We start from the raw sequence: 26,349 nt of genomic DNA, 5'->3' as shown, positions 1-26,349 counted from the left end.
AAGACTCCAAGGCTCCCTCCTCCAAAAACAAGGGGTAGTGTACACCGATGCGGCAGAATACCCAGAAGGGCATTATGCTGCAGTAGTAGTGAGCGACAAAGGCGAGCTAGTCTCTAGCTGTAGCGTACGACACTCTTCACCAGATGAGGCAGAGATGGCGGCGATTGCCCTGGCAATCACATACCCATCAACTAGAATAGTCATCACCGATTCTAAAACTGCAATCAAAGCCTATGACAAAGGTAAGGTTTCCAAAGAGGCCGGCGAAATTCTGCAAGCAGGCAAGGAGAACGTACCTAACGACCTAATTAGGATAATATGGGCACCCGCTCATAGTGGACTCACAGGGAACGAGATCGCCAATGAGGTCGCCCGAGGACTCACACACCGGGCCCCAGCGCAGGCAGATTACTTCCTGTCCAAAAAGCGAGAGTTAACCACAAACAGAGAAGTTCTAGAACACTACAGAATGGGGAGGAGAACTCTGCCTCCCCCCCATAGATCTCTCACAAAGCAGGAAGAGGTAATATGGCGAAAACTGCAGACAGGTACCTTCCCAAACCCGTATATTCTGCACAAATGGCATCCTGAGGTGCACTCTCCAAAATGTAAAAACTGTGAAGGCATAGCAACGCTAAATCACATGCTTTTGGCTTGCCCAGCCCTAAACGGCCTACATGGAAACAGAGAGTCATGGGAATCCTCCCTCCATAGCCAGGAAGAGCAAGCCCAAAAACAGGCCATCCGTCAAGCCCAGGCCGCCGCCGGAAGTCAACTGATTCCGGCCGACGTCTAGGGGGGAGGTAGACGGTGATAGGGAGAGCTGCGTCTCACCCGATCACCCATTTTCGGAGTTCTGGCAGCCCGCTGGGAGCCAGACGGCAGCCAGCTAGTTCCGGTTCTGACAGGAAGTCACGTGGGCTGGGATCCCAAGACAACCCGAACCTGCCTGAAGTTTGCAAAATCGAACGCCGGTACAGCTGGCCAAATGTAAACATGCTACCAGCATGGCAGCGCCCGTCGAGGCCGACGCGCGCTTGGCGTAGTCGGCCCATTTGTGCGTTGCCAGCTTGAAAATATATAGTTGTATTCAGGAATACGATCACTTTCGCGCGACTGGGCGCAGGACGCGTACTCGGCCAACCTCGCCTTGCGCAGCGCAACAGATGGCCTCCGACGAGGCGCATGACAAGACGCGAAATCGTGATTGTATACTCGAAAGCGATAGCTGGAGGATCCCTGCTCGCAGCGATCACGTCGACCACCGGCGACAATGATGAGTTGGCGTTCTGTCATCACAAGACATGAAAAAGCAGGTTAACGGGTACGTCTCATACGCATAAAATTTCGCGCCGACCTGTTTGGGCTTCGATTTCAGAATGTTTGTTGTGGCTGATGGTGCTTCGCATTTAAGGACCTGGGGACGCGGCTGGCGCGTGAAAATGCACGTCGCCTGTGACCAGCGAAACGTTTCACACGAAAAACAACATTGGTCGCAATCATGAGAGCAATAAGCCAATGTACGTGTGTCTAAATGTACCGAGTGCAATCAGTGTATTCTTAGATCAACGGCCTGCAGTTCGAACACATATCGGTTTCGAGCTGCCACCTAATCATACGACGGAGAGACGGAGCGAACACGGGCTAACTGCAAAGCCTTCGCTAACTGCAGAGAAAGGAGAGATATACATACGCGAAATATGTGAAAAGGAACGCCACCAGAGAAAGACGAAACCAAGATGTACCGCGATGTGTGAATGAGCGTCAACAATTTGCATGGAACACGATGCATATAACATGCACGCATGAGAGCACGGCGCGCTGTTCACCGCCGCGAAGAAGCAATCAGGGGACACACACACAAAAGCTTCAAACGGTTCACCACGGCTCGTATCACACCGCTTCGCGATGCGGAACGGAGCGTTAGCACCTAAAAAGATAACGCCAGAAGTAAGGAAATCCGGAGATGACCGTATACACTTGGCTGAGCGAGGTAAATTTAAGTCCTCAAGCGCCCGCGTTGCAATCCGTGAAGTCCCCGTAAAGATGGCGGCGAGCGCCCATCGCCTCTTTTAGTCGTCTGCTAGCCAGAGAACTTCCAGAGAGCAGCCAGACCAAAATCGTCCTGGCAGGTTCTGGCAGCCCGCGGGTAGCCAGAACCGTCCAGCGCGAGCAAAACGAACGCCCGGCGGAAGTGCGTAGCGCGGTGGGCGGAGCAACGCGAGAAAAACGAAGACGCTCTGGCTGGCTCTGGCAGCCCGCGGGTAGCCAGAAGCGGAAAATCGAAGAAGCCCACTCTCTGACGGGTGTAAATAAAGTGCTATCTCTCTCTCTCTCTCTCCAAGCAAACGCACCTCGCATCTTAAGAAAGAGGGTCCCGCCGGGGCGGCGGTGGATTCCTGTTTTTGCAGCTCGACAAGCCTCCCCAACTGATCAGGCTAAACGTATGCTGTTAAATTAAGGGCCGGCGTTGGGCGTACCCGGTGAACGCAACGGGTACGTTGCGTTCACCCAAATAGCCAACTTATTACTGATTTGGCTTGGCTCCCGTTGGATTTTTAAAAGGCGGCGGTAGTGCGCTTTGGACATTTCTTGAATTTCTTGTGAGCGTCTGTGCAACAAGGTGTAACCTTTCTCTATGGTGAAACCTTTACGAGGTGTTTCTGCGTTGTATGTTCGATTTAAGTGGTCTTCGCTGCCGTGGTTAGTTTGTTTGGCTGGTTAGTACATGTGCAAACGGTCTTTTGTGATGTTCTGGAGTTATGGAAGGTCGTCGCCCCTATTGCAAGTACTTGCGTTGTCGCGACATCATTCGAACACTATACGATCAGAGCAGAAACAAGTGCTGTAACCTACCCCGGTTATTGTGTAGGCGTCAGCTCTCGAAGTATTGGTCAATGCACGGTGGGAGCCCGTTTTATCTGCGGATGCGTGCTTGCACCAACTCTGACGAAACTCTGATCATTCGGGACCTATGAAAGCAGTGCTGTGTTGTTTTTGTTCCCTGCTTAGTTCGCCTGTTTACATACTCGCCTGAATGTGTGCTATTGTGGTTTTTAAGTTTTCCCCCGTGGGTCTGTACCAGATACCTCGCATTCAGCTGCTTGTCACCTGTGGTCGTTTATAACTTTGCTGCAGAATTTTGTCCTTAAGTCGAATAAACTTTGGAAGGAAATCGTGAAGCTTTACTCCCGGAAAGCGCTTGTACGTCCATAGAATTTACAGTTCAAATGCAACACATATCCTCATTTAAATTTTAGAAGAATTTATAGTTTCCGTAAATTGAAATTGCAGATAAACAGAATTCAATAAATTGAAGATTTCTATATGCACACCAAATAAGTTCTCCAAAGTAAAACGGTTTGTTACATTAAAGTTCAATATATGGAGGTCTAATTGTACAAAATTGATTGATATAGGGGTTGATTGGATACAGGGTGTGCATATTCACACGCCTGGTTCCGTAGTCAGTCGTTACGTGCCGCTCTACTTGGGCAATAAACCAAGCAACAATGTTAATGTTTTCGAACTGTTCATATATTGGGAGCACACCAAGAAGGTGATCTAAAACCTCCAGGCATATGGTGACTTTCTGTTCCAAAAGAAAAAAAAGTAATAGTAATAATGTGTACAGTGGCATAGCAGAGTAAACAAACAAAAAAGCTGTCTTTTTAAGACAATGCTACATTTTTTTTTTCCTAATTACAGCAGCTGTGCAAGGTGTTCTAGACCAGTTAGGATATTTGAAAATTCAGTGTGATGGGCCAGTCTGTTTCCCTTAGTGTTATAATGGCCTCATATTCTTGCGAAGTTAATCATATGACTCCTGTATCCTTACTACATTGAACTCCTGAAATGTTTTATTCCGGCCACTGCTCCTCATCCACCATGCTGCTTCTGCTTAATAGTTCTCAAGGCAATTATATTGCCCTCCTCTCCCTATTATTCAGGCAGAGAAACAGATCCACATGGCCATCACAAACTAATATTCACTTGCACATGCCCTGATGTTCAAAACATTGCAGTTGAGCTGGAAGCTAGAATCAAGCTAGAAGCTAAAGGGAAGCTAGAATTAGCACTAGTGAAATGTGAAGGTTGTTAGCAAAAGTGCCCACAGTGTGTGATGCCACAGTTTATGCGAAGATAAAAGTTTTGAGAAAAATTGTATAAATTTTGCAGTTGATATTGTTTTATTAATGCTGCTCTTGCTTTAGTTATCCTTTTTTTTAGTCACCATATGTGTTAAATGTCACAGCATTTGATATTATAGCATTGACATATATCAGTGGGGTGGGGGGTCCTCATCTGGATAGTTCATTTCTAATGCATACACTTTGCATGGCTTGTTCGCGTTGCCAACACCTACTGTATTACTTTGCTATTAAAACCTTCACAATTGTTTTTCACACATAAATAAAACAAGCAGTCTAAAAATGCTCCCTTGTCTCATGCAATATAGCGCTCCTCTCAACTAAAGCTGTATGTTCTCGAGACACAAGTTGACAGATACATGTTAGCTGCAAAACCTCTTAAATTTGCAACAATATTGAATATATTGAGACAAAAAAGCTATCTTGGTGAACATAATGCTGCAGATGCTGACCAGCACGTGAGTAGTGCGTCTTTTATTACAAACATTTAATCACATTGCAGAGAGTGTGTACCACTTAAATCACAATCATTTTATTGAGATATTTTTGTGTCATTTGCATGTGGCAGAAGCAGGAAATAGTAAGCTGACTCTGCCTTAAAGCAAACATATGCATGAGAGAGCGCTTAAAGCACTACTTGTTCAAACCGAGGCTTTGGTGTCTAGATTTCACAACGAAGAGAGTAAAATGTGAGGTCACTTACCCTGTATTCTGAAACCATCTATGACTGGAAGCTTCATTCCACTGAGATGAGCGCAGTGCCACCCCTTGACTGAAGACGACGCTGTGTTTCACAGTAATTGACATGAAGTTTAATTAAAGCTAAACAACCGCCTGTGTCAAGGAGTGGGGCTGCTGTGCATTTGAATCCAGGTGGAGGGTTGAGTGGAGAATACAGAAGTTAGTCATCTTTACCGATCCTTGAGCCTCTTAAGAGATTTCCTACAACATCTAAGCTCAGCCTTTCTGTTTTCTTACAGCATGATTATTACAGGTGGTACAAAACATTCCATTGTACAGTTTCTATAATTCTTTGGGAAAACATACATCACCTCACTAAACAGGAATAGGCTCAATAGGTTCACTGGTATCATCTATAGTGTTTCCATCCAAGACCTATTGCTATTACAAGGCATTGCAGACATTCAGTGACGTAGCCAGAAATTCATTTCAGGGAAGGATTCTCCACTGGCCACTACCACTCCCCCATCACCTCTCTCTCTAGCACTATATAAATGTGTGGAGGGTTTTACATCACACCAAGACAAACTCCTAGCACTCCCCGGACAGGAATGCTTTAGCAATGAGGATGCACATTTTTACGTTGCCAAAACTTTGCTTAACTTCTGACAAAAGTTTTTCATTGCTAAGACTACACCTAAAATTATGCTATCATCCTTGTGCTGTTTTTAAAAATGACTATATTAAAAATAACATTTTGTTTACAAATTGATGTATTTATATAATGTATATTATGACCTTGTTGGTACATTACTTAGGAAAGTGAACTGTGCTAAAAACATGACAGCGCTCTGTCTTGTGTCTTCTTGTTTGCAGCCCAGACTTGTTGCAGCCCAAGTAGCAGTGAAGGTCAGCGTTATTTTCTTACCAGATTTGCTAGTGAGTGGTTCAGCCATGGCTGTGTATGGAAGAGAGCGGGCACTATTTTGCAAGTCGCCTATTACTTAATTGCAGGCATTATGGGCATGCTTCCCTGACACCTGCCTATTCTAAAGACTGCAAAGCAGCAAGCACAGCACATGCTATGACAGGGTAGGTGAATCTCAGCTAAGGCAACTGGCCACAGCTATCTGGTGTTGAGCGATCGAGCAGTGATGAGACAATCCCCCTGTGTTCCATAATTTTTCACTTCATTCTTGATGCCCTTAATGCGTGTCACCACCCTAGCCCCCTTACTGTATCATCCTCCCCACTCCCTGGAGCTCTCTGAAACTCTTTGCAGCTGATCACTGTCCCACTTTTCAACATTCACGGGGTTGTTGAATGACACAGAATTCTATAACATTCCTATATTTATGTTTCTGTGTGGACATCGAAGCCATTCACCTAGCTCCCATAGTTTGTTGTGGCGGCTTCTTAGCTTCCCTGGTCCAGCACCCCGTCCTTGATATAGATTGCCGCGCGCAAATCAGCATTCTGTAGGCCTTTCTTTCTTGTCCCGTTTTCTCTCCATTTTTTCATTCTTAGCAGTGTGTACAAACTAGCCTGAGAGCAAGCTCTTCTGAAGTTTATTAGCATAATGAAAGTCAGAGTCAATGGAAAGTAAAAGAAGAAGGTGGGGGGAGTGTTTTTTATGAGTTTTCTAAACAAGCAAGTTGATATAAGTAAGTTGTATAATAGCAAGCACCAAGTATGAAAGAATAAAAAACACATTTGCACTTCTCGTCTGACGAAATTTACTGTACTTTTACAGAAATGAAAATCATTGAAAAGGAAGTAAGTGTTTACGTTGAGATATGAGCACGTAATCTGTAAGCCTCGTAAGCTTATGTCAAGTAAAACAACATGAAATCCTGAGAGATTGAGCTTCTTAAGTACACGTGTTATAATAGGAACACCAACCTTCTTCAGTATGATAAAAGCACTGTAGATCAAGGTTCTCCACGTAGTGGAAACATTGTTAAATCTGTTAAGATGTGAATGTGGGCAAGTTGGTAACAAAGTTCTAACTTGCTAAAGCACATTACTGTCCTCATCGAACTAATGACTATAGTTTCTTGTACATGTGTCTTGATCACATTCAGCACAACATTATGCATTTTTAGCTTTCTTTAATACATTCTGTAGCCCCTCAATGGATTCAAGATGCTAGAAACCTATGTTGAACTACAAAGTGCTTGCCATTAAAAAAGACAAGAAGTCAGTTCCTGTGTTAGAAATATTTATTAGTTAGAGAAAGGCTAAAATTTAGTATGAACATTAGCCATGTCTTGAAGTTTTCATCCTACTCATTTTACAGTTGAAGCTAGCTTGCTTCTCAGGTTACTTGTGCTTAGAATTAAAGCACAACAAACAGATGAATGGCTTGCCGGGGCGTTATTCACAGAAAGTGGTCACTTTTCTCACTCTCTCCATAGTGTTTGGGCTACTGCTGGTACTGTTGGCCGCATAGCAGCCAGTGCAGAGCCACTGAGTGTCGTGTGCCGATGTGCCAGTTTTTCTTAGCATGTGGACACTTCTCCCACGAGTTTCTTCGATGTTGTCTTGACGAGGGCCGAACAGTGAATGAGCCAGTTCATCTTGAAATTTTATAATTGGCGTAGAGTTTCCTTCAAGCATGCCACGAATGTTCTACTCATTTATGATGACACATCCAACAAGCAACTCAACAGCTACCTTTCTGTACCACTTGAGTCCTTTTCTAAGGCAGCTGTGGTATAACGTCATTTGGTCACTATAGTCGACGCCCTTTTTTGCTGCATTGTAATCGAGACCGGCCTGATGTTTCATGATTGGTGCACCGTCCCTTGTTTTCTTCCCACTGTCCACCAAAGTTGCTTCATATTTGGCGACAGATGTGAGTATCAGAACAGGCCTCTTGTCCATCCACTTCAGTGCCTTCACTCCATTTTTGGACTGAAGTTCGGTAACACTGCCATTTGCAACCTTTACTTCAGTGAGATCTTTTGGCAGCCCTTTCCTCACTGAGCGAACTGTGCCACGAATGAAAGTGTCTTCCTTTAGAAGGCGAAAAGTGAGCGGCAAGCTCATGTAGAAGTTGTCTACGGACAGCGGGCACACAACTTCCTTGTAATTTTGCAGGAGTTTCAAGCATACATCTTCGGCATGTCCGATGCCAATTGTTCAGTCACACTTTCCGGCATATACATCAACCTTTAGCCTGTAACCGTCTTTGGTACATGCCTTGAACAGCCTGACTCTGTAAGAACGAAAGTCTGCCACACCATGGCACTATTGTTTCATCTATCACAACCTCCTTTCCTGGCTCAAGCACAGTGGCAAAAATTTTGGTTCAATTTCTCTACCAGAGGATGGATCTTAAAGACATGATCCTGCAACTCTGCAATCAGTTAATTGTCCGCAAAATGCCGGAACCTCAAAAGTAGGGAGAAGGCGGTCACGGCTCATATTTTGATGAATGAGTTCAACACCATACAGGTTACTTTTTGCCCAGTAGTGACTCGGATAGGAAGATGGACGAGATTAATACAAATTGGTATTCCAACAAATGCTTCCGTTTGTTGGAGATTGGTTTCCATCCAATTTTTCAACTTTGATTTAGATTTGGGAGTAGGAAGACGGAGGAGACCAATACAAATCAGTATTCGAATAAATGCTTTAATTTCTTTGGCATTGGTTTCCGTCCAATTTTTCAAGCGTGATTTAGATTTAGGAGTAGTTGACTTCAACACTTGTGTGAACCTGTTTGTTTCATTGACCATCATTTGCCAAATGTCATCCGTAATAAACAGTGAACATAAAGATGGGGCATAACGGCTAGATGGCAACTGAATGATAGTGGGCGGCCTAGAGTACGTGTGGTGTCACACTAGGCGAAGTGGTTGTTGCCGGTGTCCATTTCTCTAGAGATGGGCTGAGAGAAATGAGAGCATTGTATCCTGAATCATTCACCTCAGAATCATCAGTCAGGTCTGACTCTCCATTTGACATGCTGGCTGAGGTCTGTGATGGTTCGTAAACACTATCTTTGTCACTGATTTCACTGTCCACTGCTGAACATCTGACACTGAAGCACTTGACTCATCCGCTGGTGATCGCGAAGTTGCTGGTGCATTCTTCTGGCCCAAAACTAAGTTTATTTGTTTCCTCTGCATTGTGCTTTTTTTTTTCATCCGTAAGGGGCATGAGGATCTATCTATTAGACACGCTGAAAAGTTTGGGAGTAGCAAGAAAAATGCAGGTACTTATTCCAATGGGACGTATTTCAAAGACTGCTGCGAAAGTTTGCAAGAAACCCAACTGAGAAATGCGCCGCCACTCCACTCTCCGAAACAAACATGCCACCCCATGTCCAATGCAATAAAAATATATATTAGTTGCAATTTCAAACCTCAGATGGCAACACAAGAGCAAGAATTCTTGCGTGTGGGTCACTGGTGAGTCACGCCACACACAGCATAAAAACGTTTTCGTTGAGTGCATCGTGGATTGCCAGTGGGTCATAGCATTTAACATCAGACAAGTAGTCTACTGGCTATCTATAATCTCACACAACAAAAATCGTACCTCTGAGTTAAAGTGTCATAATGTTATCGCAGCAGCAAGCAGATGAATGCCCGTAACTTTGCTGCTGCATAGGAGCACAGGCTGTGCTGTGATGGCACTCAGAGTGACACGTGACTTAGATTCAAGGCAGCATCAGTTATTTGTTGAATCTGTTGCTGCAGTGAACTAATTAAAGTTTAGAGAAATAATGAAAAATACAACCCGAATGTCTGGGTGCTTTTGTTTTACTTCGCACTGTAGCAAGAGAGATGAATTTCCGTTTCGTCTCCTTTTCCCGACGTTTGCACGCGCGCAGAGAACGAAACTATACGTCATTGTCTACATGTGTTCCAGCATTGCGATCATGAATGCTCTTTTATCCTCTCGCGTTTGCCTCAGTGCTGGGGCACTGACTTATACCGCTAATTACGTGTTCTCGTGTAGAGCGCGCACTATCGTCCGCTACAGGAAACGAGACAAGCGCAACAGCTCGCGCGACACCGTCACCGGAAGTGTGCCGGTGACGGTGAAAAAAAGAAGACGGCAGGGTATACCCGCCGCGACCCCTCGGCTCCGGTATGGGAGAACGCAGTGAAGGAAATTTGCTTACACAGGCGAAACGGGGAATGTCGAGAGAGTGTTTATATAGGCGGCGACGCTCGCCTCCTGAAATCATGCGTTCGCGGCACTTCAATCATTCTCTATCTGCTGTTAATGAACCAATTTGAAAAATGCTTGCGGTAGAACACTTCTTAGAGGGCACGTAACAACTTTCAGTGTATAACCAAAATTTGTTATATAGCCTGTGAGGGGCCCTTTAAAACAAACTCGGTAAAAATCGGGTGTACTGTGGGATGCTGTTACAGCTGCGTCGAGCTTCACAGCCCTCTACACAAGCATTGCTGTGAAGCCTGTGGCAGAAATAGAGTTTTATTCAATCAAAGTACTGCATAGAGCGCGCTCTCGTGTTGTGCTACGTGGATTAAATCATTCGTTTCCTGCCTGCACAAACGTTTGCATCTCGAGTGGATTTCAAGCACACCGTATAATAACGTGCAATTCCGGCGTGCTTCGCAGCACTATACACAAGCACTGCCGTAAAGCTAGTGGCAAAAGTACGATGTCATGAAACCAGATCAATGCATACACCTCGCTATTTTGGTGCGCTGCGTGAATGGAAACATTGCTTGCCTGCCTGCACAAACGTTTGCATCTCGAGTTAATATCAAACAAATCATATAATATGTGCAGTTTCGTCGAGCGCTTCACCGCACTGCATGCAAGCATTGCCGTAAAGCCTGTAGTATAAGTAGGGTTTCATGAAGTCAAGTTAATGCGCAAACCTCGCACTTGTGGTGTACAAGGTAAACAAAGAATTCGTTGCCATGTCTCCGCAGTAGTTGGTCACGTTGATTTGTGTGAGCATATTGGTTCATGTGCCCCATCTACCTCTGTGATGAGAAAATAAGCAAGAATATCAGCTGCTATGTGTCGATGCATATGCTTTTTATTACAAGGTGTATAGGAGCAGTACATCTTACTGCATGAGTAAACCACTCATGGAAACAGTACGTTCCTTGAACATTGTAGCTATTTAATAGCCTAGGAAGCGCGCTATATTGGAAGTTGCAATTTTTTTTCTGTTCGCAAAATTCAATAACTCGATGCTTTTTCTAAAAGCAAAAAATTATAAATTTCGCAATGATACGTATGCTGCGTCAGTAAGTTAAGTAGGCAGCACATAATTAGGCTAAACCAGAGGAATATCCGCAGGTAGGGATTTATACAAATGTACAAAGCATTTAAAAAAAATGTTTTCTCAAATGTTTTCAGTGTGGAGTAAGGAGTTGCATGTGCGTCCAGCGCTGATTTCCAGCGCTTAATTTTTGTTGAACCTTGATGTAACAAAGACGTAACACTCAGCACTCTATTTTGTTACATCAATTTTTTTTTTTACAATGGAACATTGCATTCTACTATACGTGCCGCTCATGCGCCCCAAAATTTTGGCCCCTCTAAGGAAGTCACTGTTCTCTAAGTTTCGCCCGAAACTTAGATATCGCTACTTCCAATTGACACTCGTGAAACCAGCTGCAGCCACGTCGGCTTGCCGCCTTTACACCGGCCGCAAATTACTTTTAAAAAATGTGGCACGCGCGGGCCGTGTATATGCACTCTGCTGCGCGCGGACAGCCATATGCACGGGCACGGCCAGGCAAGAGACGTCGCGCGCTCTCTGACCCTAGCGCGCACTTGATCACGGGACGTGGACAGCGCGCATAAAGCTGCCATCCTTCTCGGCTCACAATCGCACCCTTTCATTCGCAATTAACCCCAGCATAAGGGATGCAACGGAGCACTATAATTTTTGTCACATTTGGACTTTAAACCAAACATCAGGGCGATGGCGAAAATTCGCTTAGGGTGTCCAAAAATTGCTATCGCAATAATACACTATGGAGAAAGGTATTATGTAAATTATCTGTGGATGGGTCGAAACCCCCTAATTTCCCAAACACGCACCCATCCACTGGCACGCTGCACACATGGATCCCGCGCGGCACGCTGCATCATTAAGGCGTATCGTTCTTCGCTAGCTCTATGATCATTTATGCAGTAGTCACTTGGCGAGAAGCTTAATTTCCAACCTATGCGCAAGTGTCGTAGCTGAATTTCGAAAGTACACGGACCATATATATGTTGGCAAAATAATCGGAACTCACTATTTAGACTCGCCAAAATTATAATTAGCTGCTCACTTGAACTCATAAGAATATACTACTCAGCCGAGCTCACTCGGGCTCAAACTCGCCAAAATACTGCTCAGCTGGGCTCACTCAGACTCATGGGATGATCTCAGGGAGTTGACTCATCAGTGAGTTTGCCAGCGTATGATGTGTGCTGAACCACAAACCTGGCTTTCTTGAATAAAAACAGTTGGTCGCTGCAGCATATGGATGCACATAAGTGTAATTCAGAGTGCGCGGCATTGTAAAGGCTGCCACAGTTACCATGCCATGCTGCAGGTCATTTCAGTCATGTCAAATGCAATACCCCTGCCAGCTTTTAGTCAGTCGATCAAATGTGATTGCTATTTATCTCATCACAACACCTCATTTTCCTGCCTAAGGCTTTGGGTGAATTTTCCTTGGCATCCATTTTGTTACTCTAACAGGTTACCAGTTATCTGTTGCCTATACGAAATTTGAAGTTGTGCACATGTCATGTGGACTCCATGCCAAACTCGTAGTACTGCATGCGTTTTTGCAGTTAGGTCTAGAGTTACAGAATCGCATGTGGGAGTTACTTTAGTTAGCAGCTGTAGCTTTGGAACAAACACGTGCATGAGAGTGTGCTTAAGTGTTACCTGTCAAGACTGGGAGCACCAAGGCAACTTGTGCAGTAAAGGCATGGGCAGTACGAGCCCACAGATTTTACTAAGTGTGGCTGAGGTGATGCGTCTAGATTTCACTATGAAGAGAGCCAAATAAAAGGTTGCCTATCCATCATACCTATTCTGGAGCCTTTTCTTGAGCTTTTCTAAAACATTAAGCTCAGCGTGTACACTTTATCACACCATAATTATTACATGTGATATAAAACATTGTATTGTGCAGTTTCTCCAACTCTTCGTGAAGGCATCTATCCATACATTAAACAGGAATAGGCTCAATGTTGACATATCTCCACAGTACGATCTCCAGGACCTCGTACTGTCACAATGCATCACAGACATTATTTAAGTGAACACCAGAAGTGAAGCTCTTTGTTAACATTGGCTAAAATTGTATTTTTATATAGCCAAGTGATCATGCATAAATCTGTATGTCATGACAGAACACTTTGTTTCTCACGGACTTTAGTTTACAATTGTTTTCAAGATCAGGAAAATTGTGCAGTGTGCTAGTTGGTTCAACATACTTAACACTGTTGTGCGGAGTGACGAAGGGACAGGACTTGAGCGAGAAAACAATAGACACCTGAGCACAAACTATCAACTGGTGATTATCACAAGGCAATGATTCTGCTGAAAAGTAGGAACCAAAGGAAAAGACAAGTCGTGGAAGCATACAACCTCAAGGTGGACCCACAGGGCTCATGTGTCAGCCCGCCGTCTATTTCACTCAGCAATAAAGAGATTAGCATAATCACTGACAATAGAGGGTGTAGGTAGACCGGGAAGAGGACTCCTGTGCATGCGTGTAGGCTTTATGTACGCTTCACTTGCAGAAAAATAAACCAGTTCATAGTTTGCGCTCAGGTGTCATGTGTTGTTTTCTCGCTCAAATCCTGACCCTTCATCGCTCTGCGCAACAGTGTTAAGTTTTCAGGTTGTTCACTATGTGATGTAGGAAGGGTTATATTGATGGGAAATCCCAATATTCTCGGGCATATCGCGAAAAATATGGCCCAAGTCAAGTGTCATTTTAGGCTTCACTGTCCCCTTATATAGGGCAAATAGTAATAGTTTGAATTCTATGGACGCTGGTTGCTTTTTCTGACTTAACCTAGGCAGTGCTCAGCTCTCAGTTGAAAGGAACAGGTAAACAGGAGGACTTGCCACATAAGCAGAAGGTAGCACTCCAGACTTAAGCTTAATATACTGCGTGCTTCCACAGCCCTAGGGGGCTAGTCTGTAAGTGTTGACTAAGTGGACTGTCCATTCCAGTACACGCTGAATGAATAGAGCACGAGAGCCCATGGTGATGATTGCCACTTGCTCTACCAGATTATAGCTCTACCTAATCAGTGTGTGCTGAAACAGTCCACTTAGTGGATCCTTACAGAATCCTTCCCTAGACTGATGTTTATGTTGGTAGGTTGCAAGTATTGCACTTTCTTTCCTTTGATGTGGGCAGTTCCCACATATGGATGCAATTTAACATATTGTATTCATATTGCCTTTGGTCTATACATATCTAATTCATGCTTATAACCAGGCCTACAAGCTCTTGTCCTGCATATTTATATAGCCTTCTCATTGGAGAATGGAGTCATTTTCCATTATACCCTCAAGCACTTGAAGTAGACACTGCAATAACCCCAAGGGAGGGGGGACAGTAACACAAAAACCTTACTGGGCTTGTGGTGCTGCTGAAGGATGCACACATACCATTTATGCTAAAATTCCCAGCAGACATTCCAAAGTTTGTACGAGTTCGACTTTAGCTGGCTAAACTGAATGATTCATATTGAAGGCAAATCTTGCAACATTTGGTCAAACTGAATGAAACTGGACAGCACAATTAGCTGTGTTCATCTACCATTTATACGACTGCTGCCCCGAGCATTTTGCCTATTACTTTGCTTTTCGTTTCTGTACTATTAAGTTCAAGTACACATGTACTTTATCACTGTACAAGTATAATGGCTTCAAGGCTTTTCCTGGGCATTCAACAGTCACTATTTATTCCTATAAACCTTCCTGCATGTGAAGGCAAAAGAAACTTATTAATTCATGCTGGAAGTATAAAAAGACAGGTATTTGCACAGAAAATGTTTATTTTGAGCACCGAGGTTCTTGCTGATGTAGATATGGTGCTGGCTCCCTCCTTGCCCGAAGCATGTGCTTGCTGTACACAGCACCAGATGATGGCTTCCTAGGTCAAAAGATCAAAGTGAAATAAGAGGCATTTTGTTTTAGCCCCGGAAAGAAAAAGCAGGATTGAGACATTAACATGTATAAAAAATACTTGCCTAAAGAAAAATTAATACACAAGCAAATTCACTAAAGAGGTTCACTTTCAAGAGCGAAAGTATGGTTACGATGAAAATTACAAGGAAGCTTCACTGCTCATTCAGGTTTCGGTTCAGTAGTTGTTGAGCCACGAGGGTTAGCATGCTACATCTTGCATATTATGTTTTGTAGAACAATATTGCACTTTGAACAATGTAGTGCCTATTTAAATGAACTGACAAGGAACGCTGAAACTCCAGGCTAGTTTGGTCTGCACAAGATATGATACAGACACTGTACTGCATTCATTTAGTGTTTTTGTCACTGATCTCGTGCACAAAGGTCATTCACACCTATCCTACATGAAATGCAGTTACTTCTTTGAAGCTTCATCTAGTCCTTGAATTTGCTGCATGCTTATGTCTAAGGGAGTTCGTTTGGTTCCTGTTAATGTAGTACATCTAAGCAACTGTTATAAAATGCCCATAGTGTTCCCTTGCATGTACAAAACATTTTTGGCCCTTTCAATGCACAATACTCATTACATTTGACACTTGGGACTCGTGCAAGGCACCATTTAGTATTATATGCTTGTGCACATCTGATAATACTTTCATAGCTGGGTCATTCCCATGCCAAATGCCTTGGTTATTACTGTGACCATCTCACACTTTTCCTTTAGGATCTTCTTGTCCACTTTTAAGGAAGCACCCCACGACACAATGTCTCCATCCTAGTGGTGCTATGGAGTTAACTTATGTGCTAGTTGTAGCAGATGACGTCAACTGAAGGCCACTGAAGATAAAACTCTCTGCGACAATTCCTTTTACACAAAAAATGCAAACAATACAGAATAGTCAAAATGTAGTTATCTGGCAAGACTGGCTGCATCCATCATCTTTGTTTGGCGCAATTCTGAGGTGGCTCCATGTTACAAGACGCTTGGCAATTATTGCCATGTGACTGTTTGGGACTCTATAAAACACAAGAATTGCCTTACTCCGGCCTTTCTCTTTGTGCAGCGGCCAAGGTTATTATTCGTCCAATTGCACCGTGTCCTGTTCGTGTGTCCATAGACTAAATTCTTCACCACATTGTTTTTGCGGTATTTCGTGAGTGACCCATGAACTCATCTTGGGGTGGGACTTCTTATCTTTGGCGTTTGCTTCTATCTCTTGTCGTCAGCGCCTCACACAACTGGATGATGCCACTGGCAATTCTCTTCCTAACCACGAAGAATGCATTCGTCTTGTCACCTCTTCCGATTACGTTCTTTGGCCACCTAGAGAAAAGGTTATAGGTGTCAACTCCTGTAACATTGTGGATGGCGGCGTATTCATTCTACCCTATGACCATACCCTATCTCGAGCAATTCTGATTACCCCTGGCCTTATTCGCTTCTCTGAGGGGTCTGCATTGCTTACTGCAATAAACCAAATCGAACCCCAACTGTTGCCTCGTGGATCAACTGTCACTTGAGCTGTTGACACTCATGTCGTTGCAATTGTCACGAAGACAGCTCAGTGTGTTCTTGCGTCTGTTACCGTGCGCTGAACAAAATCGTGCGCAAAGATGTTCACCCCGTGTCACGGATGGATGATGCACTAGATTCACTCCACGGTGCTGAGTATTTTTCTAGCCTTGACTTTAGACCAGGCTACTGGCAAATACCGATGTCCAAATCCGACAAAGCAAAAACGACATTTGCTACCCCTGATGGGCTCTACGAGTTCAGTGCGATGCCTTTCGGACTCTGCAATGTGCCTGCCACATTCGAACGCATGATCGATAAGTCTTGTGTGGCTTGAAATGGAAAACCTGTCTGTGCTATCTCGACGACATTGTGTTTTCAACCATGTTCTCACAACATTTGCAACATCTTGATGAAGTCCTTGCCTGTCTTGCAAATGCTGGTTTGCAGCTCAACACACGCACACACACACACACACACACACACACACACACACACACACACACACACACACACACACACACACACACACACACACACACACACAAATGCAGTTTGGCCAGCAAGGCCATCAAAGTTCTGGGGCACATAGTCTGCAAAGAAGGTATTCGTCCGGACCCCGAGAAGCTTACTGCCATCCTCGAATTTTGTGTCCACTGCGTCAAAAAGACATGCACAGTTTTCTTGGACTTGCTTCTTCCGGCACTTCATATGCAACTTCGCTACACTTACGTCCCCGCTCCATCAACTCCTCCCCAGTAATGCACCCTTTGTTTCGTCCGACGAATGTGAACATGCTTTCCTGCTTTTGCAACATGCCCTGACGTCAGACCCAGTACTGCGCCACTTTGATCCAACCGCGCCCACCATCTTTCACACCGACGCTAGCAGTCAGTCTCGGTGCCATTCTACTACAATGCAACAACACATTCCGCGAACGAGTAATTGCTTAGGCTAGTCGTGCACTAACCAGTGCAGAAAATTACTACACCATAACCAAGCAGGAGTGCTTTGCTGTTGGGCTGTGCAAAAATTTCACCCATGTCTACATGGCCGCCATTTCACAGTCGTTACCGACCATAACACACTGTGCTGGCTTTCATCGCTAAAGAATTTATCAGGTCACCTGGGTTGCTGTGTGCTTCACCTACAGGAGTACGATTTCAATGTCACCTACAGGGCTGCAAAGAAGCATCAAGACACCAATGCTCTCTCTTGCTACCCTCTGCCGAATCATGACGATTCACCATAACCTCTCCGTGATTGTGTACGTCCTGAGTCCTCTTCATCGGCTTTACCCATTGTAGCCCTCGAATGGCTAAGACACAACAGCCCATCTGTCCTTGTGTCCCACTAATGCATCGACCCACACTGCTGAACTATTCTCCAACGCATGGAAGATTCTTCGTCACCTCCAAACGCCTGACTTCGTCGACAACTTAATCAATTCAAGCTGCACAATGGGGTTTTACATCGCAACATTTATCACATCGATGGCAACAAATGGGTCCCGGTCATACCATGTTCTCTGCAATGTGAGGTGCTTGAAGCCTTTCACGATCATGCGACGACTGGTCCTCTAGGCTACCACAAGACTTGCAACAGAATATGAAGTTGCTGCTCCTGGCCTGGCCCATCTTCAGCCGTTGCGAAGTATGTTGCACCCTGCGTTCATTGTCAAAGCAAACCCAACAGCTCCTTCTGGCTCTTTACAACCTCTGCCTTGTCCCGCTTCGCCTTTTGAAGTAGTTGGAATAGACTTGTACGGTCCTCTTCCCATGACCTCACATGGAAATCGTTGGATTGCAACGGCCATAGACCATCCAACACGCTATGCGGAGACAGCATCTCTACCATCCTGGACTGCTGCTGAAGTCGCCGATTTCTTTCTACACAATATTATCTTACACCGCAGCGCTCTGCGCGTTCTCCTCAGTGACTGCAGCAGTCTTCCTCTCTTCTATCCTTACCGAAGTTCTGTGCACCTCTAACACAATTCGCAAGACGACTTCCAGTTACCATCTGCAGACCAACAGCTTGATGATTGCGATGTACAGTCACGTGCAATATGAATTGCAACACCGGTACCCGTGGTCGAAGGGGTTCCAAGGCTGTGCGGCTGTGCAGACACATGGTAAGTTCCAGACCGAAACACAGCTTCAATTAGTGGTGTCTATTAAACTGCTATTTCGAATGTCAGAGCTGCTGCGCAGCCGTGGAGCCCCTTCAACAACGAACAAGAGTGTTGCAAGTCATATTGCATGCGACTGTACATCTACCCTGGCCACACGAACGGGGATGCAATCCTGTCGTTCATGACATTCGCCTATAACATGGCTACGCAACGTACCACTGGATTTAACGTTTTTTCTTCATCTATGGCTGTTCACCAAGTTTCATTCTTGATGTATCATTCCTTTCGACTCCTGTACCCCCATCAGTTCCTTTCTTGGAACAGTTTGTGTCTCGCCTCGCAGAGTGCAGACGCCTCGCCCCGCTTAACACAGACGTCTCCCAGGACGCTCGCAAGTTTCGTTACAACTCGACCCACTGTGCTGTAACTTTTTCTCCTGGTGACAAAGTTCTTTGGACTCCTGTGTGCGTTCCTGGCTTATGCAAAAAATTTTGCAACACTTCTTGCTTATGCAACACTTCTTGAATGCCCACACCACCATATCGTCGGGCAGCGAGCACAACCTGCGACACCCACGTGGCCACAGTGACGAGAGGCGGCCTGCGCAGCTGGCCGGTTGGGGTCATCAGGTTGTCGCCGGCCATCCACTGATTATATTGTTCACGGACACGGTCTTTAACAGGCTTGTTGAGCACGACGTCCAGTGGCTGAAGTGTTGACGTCATGCCTCCCGGAATGACGGCGAGTTCCGTCCTCCCGTCGCGGAGTGCCAGCTTCAATCCTGCGGTCAAGTGCCCGCGAAAGGCATCCAAGACGAGCATGCTCGGAAACCGCAAGAGTGCCCCTGGTTGCCGATTCCAGACGGTCTTAATCCAATTGAGCATGAGGGCCTCGTCCATATAGCCCTTTTCATTCACGCGAACGACATCCCGTGGGAAAGCCTCTTTCGGCAGCGTCTTCCTCTTGAATATTATGTATGGGGGCAGCTTTCTGCCATCTGCAGTACACGCGAGCATCACCGTGAATGCTCGTTCCCCGTAGAAAGAAGCTCGACTTCTTTTGTGCCGCGTTCGCACACTGGTGAGCGACGGCATGTCGAACCACACCGGCATTTCATCAGCGTTGCCGATCTGTACCAACATGTAGCCATGCTGCTGCCGGAGACGGATAACATAGCGCTGGAATTCGACCAACTTGTCCTCGTATGCCTCTGGCTGCTTCTGCCAGATTGATTTGCGCTGTCGAAGTGCGAATCCCTTGCGTTGCATGAAGCGACGAACCCAATAAATGGAGCCCTTGAATTGTTCCTTGGGCAGTCCGGATTCTCGGGCGATCTCAATAGCTTTGATGCAGATGAGTTCTGCTGTGACTGGCAATGATCTGGCACGATGCTCGCGGACAAAATCCGCCACCCTGTCTTTGAGCTCCGGGTGCACTGCGCCATAGAATAAAGAACTTCGTCAGAATAAAGAACCGCGCAGCGCCTGCGAGTTGGGCCGCGTCGGTCACCAAGGGGGCGATAACAATGTGGATGCCGAAAGGTCTGCGCTCCTACATGCTGCCAGACGACTATTCATGCTGTGCCAAGGGCCGGTATGTAAGTCAAGGGGTGAACTTTTAGTAATATTTTTGGGAAAAAACCTCAACCTATATTCCGCACTATACGGTACTCGCACTGCTGGAGACATATGCCGTGGCCGAGAACCTACGGCTTCCCGACTACACGGGTGCCACCACCTGTGCCACATGCAGTTGCACTGCGGCACCCTGCCTAGATGGAGTCCATAAGCCAGGAAAGCCACGCACGGCAATCTATGTCCGCAGCACCCTGGCGCGTGCTGTTCTACCTGTTGCTGACATCGCCGGTGGCCCCTTGGAGTAATGCGCCGTTGTGGTACGCCTTGGCAGCCAGGACACGGCTGTGGCGAGCATCTGCATCCGTCCAGGAAAGCCGTGGGATCCCTCCAGCCTCATCCAGCTGGCTGTTCGCCTTGGTGGGCATGCAGTCCTGTGCAGTGACTTCAACGCACACCACACGGATTGGGGAAGCAGCAGCTGCACCCGCTGAGGCAAAGGCCTCACAGATGCCATCAGCTGAGCTGGCCTGCTGACCTTGGAACACCAGGGAGCCCACCTACGTCTACCGCAGAGCTCGCACAGCCATTGACCTCTCCCTCAACACTGAGCAGTGCTCCTACTCCTGGGCCACAAGTTCGGACAAATGGGGGTCTGACCACTTCCCTATTGTGATCAGCCCCAGGTCTGGGAGAAGGCCTAGGTCAAGAACTTACGTCACAGACTGGTCCCTGTTCCGGAAGCACTGCAGCAAGTTGGAAGATGGCCGTGACTTCCTGAGCGCCATCGTGGATTGTGCTCAGGCTGCCACCGTTCAGTGCTCTACCCAACCAGATACCCCCGCTCCGGACCTCCACCTGCTCAACATTCGTGCCTCCAGGCGCCGTATGGAGCGTGGAGCAATCCGGACGGGCAAGGCAGAGCACTGGACCGAGTACAGACGTGCAGATGCCCGCTGCAGACGCCAAGCCCGGCGCAGGAGGAGCCTCTGCCATCGAGGGCAGGTCCAGGGGACCCCTGGCTTGGAGACTGCTCAAATCCCTCACCAGCAGGAGAGGAAGCCTACAACCTGTCCTCGCCGTGGCCATCACGCTGAGCATCAGCGAAGAGGCCCTTGCGGAGCTCCTCGCCAACCAGTTTGCGCTGGCTGAACCACGCACTGCAGCCATCCTGAAGGTAGGGCAGCCTTCCGTCAGCCTGCCTAGCTGCCTGCACAACCACCACACAGGGTCTTCGCTTCTGTAAATGGCCTGTCATCCAGTCTTGGGAGCCTGGCCTCACAGTTCATTGGCCCAGAAAGCAGTCTGAGCGCTTTTTCGCTACCTGAGGGCAACAGACTTGAGTGCCCGACTATAGACATCCTACACTTAAGTTCTCTCTCTTCCTCTTTCACTCCCCATTCCCCTCCCCACGTGTAGGGTAGCAAACTGGACTCAGCCTGGTTAACCTCCCTGCCTTTCCGTCTTCCCTTCTCTCTCACCACCCAGGGTGGCCATCGAGCCAGGTTATGGCTATCTACCAGGACCCGCTGACGCTGCACGAGCTCCAAGCATCGCAGTGCACCAGGAGCCCAGTGCACCAGGAACCCAAATGCTTCGCAACCTGGCCGCCAGCGAGCAGCTGCACCTGCTTGACTGCTTAAACATCTGGCACTCAGGGCAGGTGCCGGAGTCATGGCGCACAGCCTACGTGGCCCCCATCCTGAAGGCCGGCTGAAAAACGTGAGCTCCTATCGGCCAGTCTCACTCACCTCTGCTGCTTGCAAGCTGATGGAGGCCATTGCTTTCTGGCCGATGAGCAGATAGGCTTCCGGCGGAGCTGATGCAGTGCGGACTCCATCGTGGACGTGGTCTCCACGCTGGAAGAGGCCAAGGCCTGCGGTGAGGCCGTGCTCCTGGTGCTTATCGGCATGAAGGGGGCCTTTGACGGCCTGCCCTATCCAGTCGTTCAGCAGGCCCTGGACCTATTTGGTAGAGGGCGTCCCACAAGGATCAGTGGTGAGCCCTTTCCTGTTCAACCTGGCCCGACTGCCTGCTGTCCTGCAGACTGACCCCCACAACCACGTGAATACCTCCATCAACGCGGACCACATCGCCCTATGTGTGCGAAATCCACCACACAGCCACAGCAGTGCGCGCTCGGCTCTGCAAAGAGCCCTCGACACCGCCGCTGCTTACCTGAGCTGCATTGGCCTTGCCATCTCGGCAAGGAAGACAGAGGCCATGCTGCTCCACCCAAGAGCAACCGCCCGCTGCACAGCTGCAACTGGAAGGCGACCTTGAAGCCCGGCAGTGACGTACCCGGGACTACACGTTCATCACCGGCTGACCTGGCTGCCTGCTGTCAAGACCCTGCACGTCCAGGTCCTCCGGGTCCACAAGGCAGTCTCCCAGCTTGTTGCCCGAGGACAGAGCTGCACCACTAGGTGGGCTCTGCGGCTGTACCATGCAGTAGCCACCTCACGCCTGCGGTACGTCCTCCCACTCGTGGCACTACCACGTGCCCGTCTCAAGAAGCTGGAGCTGCAGCATAGGGCCGAGATTAGGTTCTGCCTGGGCGCTCCCTGCAGCTCTGAAATCGCTGCAACCTTGGCCGAGGCAGGAGCATGGTCCCCATCACTCCTGTCACAGCCCACATTCGACAATCAGCCACAGCTGTGCACATCGCTGAATGACACTGCGTTCAGGAATATCGGTCACATACCGACCGCACACATAACCCCCATCACACCTGCACTGAGCATTACGCTGCGGAGAAAGCTTATCAGTGAATGGCTACTGACAGCGCAGCGAAATTTTGGTTCTAAAGCAATTTTTCCCGACCGTGCAATGAGGCCGCAATGCGAGACCGCAACGAGGCCGCAATTTGGTGACTTTATTCACTACCGCCCTTAGCCGGCAGATCTGAACCGTGCATCAGGAATGTGCATTTCCATTGGGGAACAATAGAAACTCTTATTTAGGCTAAACAAGCGCGCGTACGTACGTACTTACATGCCGCACTCGGGACATCTGCCATTCAAATATTCTGCCATGTAGCAGCACCGTAACCAAGTAATGTTACTGTTACGTGCTTCTGACAAAGACTCTAAATAACTCTGAAGGAGCGCAGTTCCGTGTAATATACGTTCTCTGCATTAGGACACTGTAGCACTGGCTGGCCGGTGTGGCGGTCCCTGCAATGCATCACAAAAGCTCGTGAGGAACCTGGCTATAAAGTATCATCACAGAACACCTATATATGGCATCATGCAGTCGAAAGATTAGCTACGCGTAGTAGATGCACATCAAACGCAAAGACGAAGTATACTTACGAGAAGCAAAAGCCCGAAAAATAAGCGATCCACCGCTTCGTGCACTCCGAACCGGTAGTTCTGAACTTAGTGTCACACATTACTTCCCCCCTCTTTTTTGGCTTCTGGATTGGATTGGCGCGGCTCGCTACGTGCTTGCGCGCGCTTTTCCGAGCGCAGATTGGTGTGCGCCTGGTTTCTGCACTAGGCTGTTATGCGATCGCTTTTTCGACCGCAGATTGATGTGAGCCTGGTTTCTGCACTAGGCTTTTGCACGATCGCCTGCTTTTTGCACTGGGCTTTCAAAAGGCGAAGTGAGCGTCGCTTACTGCAGGCGGCAAGTGATTTGACTCACGTACTGCGTGAGCAAAAACATAGGCACGTGGCTCATGAAGGAGATGACCGGCGACTTGCTTCATCTGTCGGACCATGTCATCGCCGACTGGAGGAACTACGCTCGTGAGGTCGTGCGGGACGAGCTGCTGGCGCGACCCCCACTCGGTGGCCCCGGGAGGATTGTGCAAATTGATGAATGCCTCCTTCGCGGCAAGCGAAAATACAATCGAGGCCGCCTGATGACGGGCGACAACGTTCCGCCGAGCCGCCAAAATTACGGCGGCATTGCAGATCGTGGACCATGGGTATTCGGCATGATCTGCGTGACCACCGGGGAGCTCCGACTATTCAAGGTCGACCGACGAGACGCGGCGACGCTAGGCCCCATTATTGCAGCCAACGTTGAACCGGGAACCACCATCCACAGTGATGAATGGGCCCCATACAACTTCATCCCGAACTTGGTGGGGGCTAACGGAGCAAGACTGAATTTGCAATGGGAGGCTGTTAACCACAGCATGAACTTTGTAGACCCAATCACGGGCGCTCACACCCAGAAAATCGAAAGCTACTGGCAGAAGGTGAAGCGCTACCTCGACTCCGCCGGCTACAGGGTGACTCTCCTCTCGAGTCGCACCTGATATGGCTATGGTGGGCATCGATTAATGGGCACATGCGCTGCAAGGACTCGTTTCTGCGTTTATTAGAAGCGATCGCACGGCGCTACCCAGTGTGACATAGTAATGGAAAATAAAGCGCACTTTTCTGACCCTTTGCTTTTGTATGAATGTTTCCCGGCATTGCTGTGCGCTTCCATACACGGTAGGCCCGCGGCGCTGCACTTCCGCAATCTGCGCTCGAAAAAGCGATCGCATAACAGCCTAGTGCAGAAACCAGGCGCACACCAATCTGCGCTCGGAAAAGCGCGCGCAAGCACGTAGCGAGCCGCGCCAATCCAATCCAGAAGCCAAAGAAGAGGGGGGGAGTAATGTGTGACACTAAGTTCAGAACTACCCTCCGAACCTGCCATATGCCATATTATGCCCTTATGCCGCCAAAAAGGCCGGATGTGACATCACGGACGTGAAAAAAACAAAGACCTGATGTGACGTCCCGGACGTGACGTTTGGGTGAACCTAACGCTTGCGCTGCGTTCACCGGGTGAACGCAGACACTTTCTAAATTAAGCGGGGGGCCCCGTCTGCTCGTTCTGGTTTTATCGCTTCATACATGTCGCTCGAAGTTCCGTTGCCCATGGTTCCATATACTAAGCAGGTTAGAATAAATGGGCCCCCTTCTCCTACTGTCCAAGGTGAGGCCCTGGGCTGCAGCCCCCTTAGCTCCCCCTCCCCCCTTTAATCCAGCGCTGCGCGCGACGATAAGCTGGTTCTTTATTTTATGACGCCAACTTTGACACTCGTTGCAATGGACGACCATGACAACGACACATTGTCATGCTGGGCTCGACTTCAGCGATTTAAGCACTGATGAACGTGACCTGCTGCTGAGGGCTCGGGCTGCCGCCGTCCTTGCGTTCTACTACGACGACAACTGCAGGTCATGGCTGTACATATTCGCACATTTGTAGCTTTTCCTTCGTGAAAACCAAATGCCGCACGCACCGTGGACCTGCAGTTGTTCTTGAACTTCGGGAGAATGCAGGCAAGACCGACGAAACAGCGCTACGGGAAAGCATTGCTTTGAAAGGCACTCCACAGTAAAGCCTGTTGCCTGTTTCACATGATGCGATTTTCGTCGCACCGGAAGTGCGATTTCCGTCGTTTGCGATGAAAATCGCAGTCGCAGTGCCGACCCCCCAATTTTCGGCTGCGACCAACCGGTTGGTCGCACAGTCGCACCGTCCGCTGCGATTTTCCGTCGAAATTGCGCGGGGAGCTGTCAACGGAGCTATTTCGCCGGTTTGTTTTGGAAAGAGGCGCCTCGCACAAGTGCAATGCGCGGAGACGTGGATCGTCGAATTCGGTACGTACGCGAAGGGAGAATAAAAAACTTGTACCGCAGATTGCATTCTCCGATTGCTATGCGTCTGTTGACACGCTACACAGCAAATGAAGTGCATTTTCACCTTCGCTTCGTACGCCTTTGCGAGTTGTCAGTGCTAGGAGGTGTTCGATCCCTAGCAGACGACGAGGGTCACAATTTTCTTTTGTTGAGTAGCATGCAAAAATCGCGCTTACGGAGCCGCTTGAAATATTTCAACCTCGGCAAGCGCAAATGACAAGACAGCAAAGTACCCGAAGTTTCAACGTTGCGCTGAACGCGGTACCGTTCAGTTGCATTTTCTTGTCGGTTTTCAAGCATGAATTTCCCGATGCATCTTGAAAGCTTATCTTGCCTCTTATTAAATTTGACAGAGCAAAAGTGTAGGCTATCGTAATGAATTTGCTACGATAGCATTAAATCCGTGGCTTGAATAAAATATTACATGCACGCTAAGTTGCACCTCTTCTGTGGAGAATTTTTTTTTTCTTGCACAGAAACCAA

At 47.6% G+C, this 26,349-nt stretch overlaps 2 long non-coding RNA genes across 6 annotated transcripts; one reads left to right on the top strand and one right to left on the bottom strand.

Annotated features, from left to right (window-relative positions):
- Positions 1-2,471: 2,471 nt before the first annotated feature.
- Positions 2,472-21,879, top strand: LOC139048632 (uncharacterized). Its single transcript, XR_011507842.1, has 3 exons — positions 2,472-2,720; positions 5,709-5,741; positions 21,704-21,879. It is a non-coding gene; the product is annotated as an uncharacterized lncRNA (long non-coding RNA).
- Positions 14,847-23,582, bottom strand: LOC139048631 (uncharacterized). Of its 5 annotated transcripts, none has more exons than XR_011507841.1 (3): positions 23,530-23,582; positions 21,967-23,391; positions 14,847-14,959 (listed from the first exon to the last, which is right to left on the bottom strand). It is a non-coding gene; the product is annotated as an uncharacterized lncRNA (long non-coding RNA). The 5 variants fall into 5 exon arrangements; XR_011507838.1 differs by having other exon boundaries at positions 21,967-22,262; positions 22,394-23,578; XR_011507839.1 differs by adding an exon at positions 18,028-21,425 and having other exon boundaries at positions 14,859-14,959; positions 21,967-23,578.
- Between the last annotated feature and the right edge of the window lie 2,767 nt (positions 23,583-26,349).

The sequence above is a fragment of the Dermacentor albipictus genome, chromosome 8, assembly GCF_038994185.2.
Source record: "Dermacentor albipictus isolate Rhodes 1998 colony chromosome 8, USDA_Dalb.pri_finalv2, whole genome shotgun sequence".
Classification (NCBI taxonomy): Eukaryota; Metazoa; Arthropoda; class Arachnida; order Ixodida; family Ixodidae; genus Dermacentor; species Dermacentor albipictus.
The sequence above is the reverse complement of the archived record's forward strand: the minus strand, read 5'-3'. Positions and strand labels throughout refer to the sequence as shown.